We start from the raw sequence: 4,797 nt of genomic DNA, 5'->3' as shown, positions 1-4,797 counted from the left end.
AGATGATATACATTCCACCTATGTGAACAATAGAATCACCTTCATAGTTGATGGAGGAGTCATATTGAAAGGCAGCAAGCCTCTTGTTCTGCCACTTGCTTGCTCTCACTGCTGTCTGCCTGGTGCGGTGTGCATCAAGTCGTGCTCTTGTCTGGACCGGAGTTTCTGCTGCCCTGGCTGCTGAATGTCTGGCTAAATCAGCCGCTTTTCTAGAAGTTGTCTGGGCCGGAGTTTCTGCAGCCCTGAGTGCTGTCTGCCTGGTCTGCTGTGCAGCAATTCGCGCTTGTGTTTGAGCAGGAGTTTGAGCTTATCTCAGTTGTGCCTGTCTGGTCTGCTGTGCAGCAATTCACGCTTGTGTTTGGGCAGGAGTTTGAGCTTATCTCAGTTGTGCCTGTCTGGTCTGCTGTGCAGCAATTCGCGCTTGTGTTTGAGCAGGAGTTTGAGCTGATCTCAGTTGTGCCTGTCTGGCTCGCTGGGCTGCAAGTCGAGCTTCTCTCTCTGTTGAGGACTCTCTTTGTCTCTTTTGTTGTACTTGTATTGCATGTGCATCTGCACTTGCAGAACGTTGCCTCTTAGGTCCCATTTACGAAGTTACTGAGAAGTGATTGTCTGTAAGAAAGGAGAAAAACACAAACGTATTGAAACGTTAGTGTTGAGTAGTATATGACACCACTGAGTGAAGAACAATATCCGTATGGACTGAAAAACATACGTTAGTGTTGAGTAGTATATGACACCACTGAGTGAAAAACAATATGCGTATTAACTGAAAAACATACACCAAAATCAATATAACTATATCTTACCTTTTGTACTGAAAATACCAGTATTTGTAAACATTATTGCAAATGGCTGTGAACAATCGCCGACTGAAACATCCCATGAGAGAGTATCCGAGGATGAAATAGCTTTGATTTGGAGGCAGTGCAGAAATGTCAAATTTGGTCCCCGGGGGGTGGGGGTGGGGGTGGGGGTGGTCGGGTTTTTTTGTTCATCAGTGATTCTGTGGTGCCCCTGCCAAATTTGGTGAAATCCGTTGAGAAATGGCAAATTTGGTCTCCGGGGGGGGGGGGGTGGGGGCGGTGGATATTTTTGGTTCTTTAGCGATTCTGTGGTGCATAAGGACCCCCGTGCCAAATTTGGTGAAGATCCGTTGAGAAATGGCAAATTTGGTCCCCGGGGGGTTAGGGTGGGGGGCGGTGGAATTTTTTGGTTCATCAGTGATTCTGTGGTGCATAGGGACCCCCGTGCCAAATTTGGTGAAGATCCGTTGAGAAATGGCGACGCTGTTTCAGAACAAACAGACAACCTTTCATGCTTATAATATAGATAAAGGTGATATTATACAGACTTGGCATTTAATATGGAATAATTTTTTTGTGGGGGTGAACTTACTTTTCAAGATGTCTTAGAACCAAAAGTTCATTGGAATTAGTTGAAATTATTCTAGATTTTGGTAATGTGACCTTTAAAAGAAACAAAAACCACATTTGACATTTCGAAACAAAAAAATTGATCCTTGAAAGTGATGTAAACTGATATCGAACTCAATTCATGGACAGTACTGTGTTAAACTTCTGTACGTTTTCCAGAAGTATCTCTTTATTTTGCACATTAGGCAAAAATTTTTTTAACAAAAACAAAGTTAAATTACGACTGGGATTACGGACAGTAAAATTACAGTTCAGTACTTCGTGTAACCCCCACGAGCTTTCAGGAGAGCACGTACACGTTGAGGCATGCTGTTCACGAGATTTGCCAAGGTTTGGACAGGAATCGCTTGCCATGCAGTGACAATAGCCTGCTGCAATTCACGAACAGAGGTCGGCTGCTGGTCCAAGTGGTCGATTTGACGCGTTAATTCTGCCCACAAGTTCTCTATCGGATTCATATCCGGGGACATGGCAGGCCACTCCATATGCTCTACACCATGGTCACCAAGAAAGTGTTCGATCATGCGAGCACGATGAGGCCGTGCATTGTCATCTTGGAAGACAAAGTTTCCTCGAAAGGCTGCACGAGCAAATGGAAGCAATGTTTCTTCCAGAATGGCCCTGTACTTGAACTGGTTCAGGTTTCCATTCAGAACAACCAGGTCAGTTTTGCCCCCTGCATGAAAAGCAGCCCAAACGGTCACCCCACCACCTCCAGCTTGGACTCTTGGCACTATACAATCTATGTTGTAGGCTTCATGCACTTGTCTGTGCACTCGGATGCGGCCATCTTGACGATAGACCAAAAATATAGACTCGTCACTGAAGATCACGTGATTCCAGTGTCCTGGCTGCCATTGACGGTCGGTGCTCTCTGGCCCACTGCAATCGGCGCTGGTGGTGTTGTCTGGTCAGGCGTGGCTTTCTCAGGGGACGCCTGGCACGATAGCCTGCTTGAACCAGTCGTTGGTTGACTAGCCTTCTGGATACAGGCACATTTGTCAGTTGCTGCCACTCAGCCCTAAGCCGATTAGCTGACTTGGTTCGGCCATTGCAGACTAACCGGTGCAGCTGGCGATCATACCTCCTTGTGCTTTTGCGGGGATGTCCTGGCCTCGGTATTGGAGTAGGGACACCCCTCTGAGCATTTCGTTTCAGGATCTTTGACACCTGACCTTGAGTGATGCCATACTGCCGAGCAATAGCACGCTGTTTCATGCCGTAATTTTGTAAAGCCCCCACTCCATGACAAACAGCATTGTCGAGTTGACGGACCATCTCCAGAGGAAGCGGCAATAACTTTTGTAGACATGCAGCAGTTGTTTTCCACACAGAACCAACAACCCTTATATACCCGATTGTGAAGCCAATCGTCAAATGTACCTGTCCTTACATTTTGTCATGCCACCTGTGATATTATCCTGTTATTGACTTCTTGCTGCGAAAGACAATCAGTGACATGGTTCTTTTGACAAAGAAATCACCGAAGCGTAAAAGAAACTCACCAGATTGATATACTGAGTTCAGAAAGTAAACCCAAGTCAAGTATAAAAAAAATATTCCATATTAAATGCCAAGTCTGTATATATTGAAGACTAGCAAAGGTACCCGGCATTGCCGGGCAACATTGAGTCGCATAGCTGATCGACATATTAGGAGAGGGGGTGGGAGATAGAGGGTGGAGAGAGAGGAGGGGGGAGAGTGGATAGGATGGGGGAGAGTGAGTAGGAGGGGGGGAAGGGAGGAGGGGAGGAAGGGGAGTGGAGGGGGAGGAAGTGTGGAGGGCATGGGGAGCAGGAGGAGAGGAAGAGCAGGTGGAGAGTGAGAGTGAGAGCAGAGCAGGAGGCGAGGTGAGCGGGGAGCATGAGAAGTGAGCAGGAAGCAAGAAGAGTGAGCGGGGAACAGGAGGAGAGTGAGAGGGGATCAGGAGGAGGGGTGAGCAGGGATCAGGAGAGGTGAGTGAGGAGCAGGAGGAGTGAGCGGGGAACAGGAGGTGAGTGTGAGGGGAGCAGGAGGAGGGGTGAGCAGCGATCAGGAGGTGAGGTGAGCAGGGAGGAGGAGGTGTGAACGGGGAGCAGTAGGAGGACAGGGAGAGAGAGGAGGAGGGGGCAGTGTATGGCCGAGTGAGGCCGCTGTTAGCACGGTTAAGTGAGGACCGCTTGGATGGAATAAAATGGCGCTTCATTCTCTCCGTGTTTCTTCATCATTGTGCTAAAGACACCACAACTGGCGATGAGGATTTATCAAACCATGATTACGTCGCATGGTAAGGTACCAGAGTATACCGGAGCTAACTTTTAACTCTTAGCTGGTATCGTCGAGAAGGTTCCATTTAAAACAGCACATTGCTTGCGTGAGTGGAGGAAGTCAGTAAATCCGAGATTGCGAGAGTGAGCGAGAGGCCGCACCAATGCCTGGAACTGCTTTCTTTTTTTTATTATTTCTCTCCACATTTTCCGGAGTGTGTGAGGCACGCTTGCCCTGTCCCTACGTAAGTAAGATTGTTTAAGAGGATCTTTTACATGCTTAAGGGTTAAGACTATTCTTGTGTTTCTGCATCTGTGAATATTTGATTGTGATTGTAAATACGTGCCTTTCGTTGGTAAACTATTTCAAACCTGCTTGATTGTCTTTTTCCTTCATTCGTTTGATATAGTGTACATAATAAATAAATGGGACCTTATACTCCAGAAATTCACTCCATGAGTTTAGGTGACCTCCCACAACGGTTTCGCTTACCTGTACACAATAAGTACATACAAAGGTGGGACGCCAAGAGCGCGGTTCACCATTTGAGATAACCTCAAATGGCTACACAGTTGACACCGCACGTGACAAAGCCGAATGCCTCAACTCTGTGTTTGCCTCAAAATCTTGTCCCAAACCCATCTCTCACTGTTCCCACCTTACCCAGTTGAACCCAACTGCACCTGGACTCTGTGTCCTTCTCTCCTGACAAGGTGGAGAAGTTTTTGTCAAATCTCAACTCTGATTCTGCAACTGGACCTGACGGCATCAGCCCACGGGTCCTAAAATCCTGCTCTTCCACTCTATCTCACCCTCTCTCTGTTCTTTTCACCCTCTCTTTTGCTCAAGGTCATCTGCCAGCATCTTGGAAATCAGCAAACATTACCGTTTTAAATAAAAAAGATGCAAAAACAGATACTTGCAACTGCAGACCAATCAGCCTGCTCCCAATTATCAGTAAAGTCATGGAATCCATCATTGCTTCGGATATCAAATCCTTCCTCTTCTCCAATGGCTTGATCTCCGATCATCAATTTGGATTCAAACTAGGTCATTCTACTCTGGACATGTTGCTTCTGCTGTCTCAACAATGGATGGAGGTCCTCAATGCCAAACA

The sequence above is a fragment of the Myxine glutinosa genome, chromosome 1 (assembly GCF_964187855.1).
Source record: "Myxine glutinosa chromosome 1, kmMyxGlut1.1, whole genome shotgun sequence".
In the NCBI taxonomy this organism is placed as follows: domain Eukaryota; kingdom Metazoa; phylum Chordata; class Myxini; order Myxiniformes; family Myxinidae; genus Myxine; species Myxine glutinosa.
Note: the sequence above shows the minus strand (reverse complement) of the source record.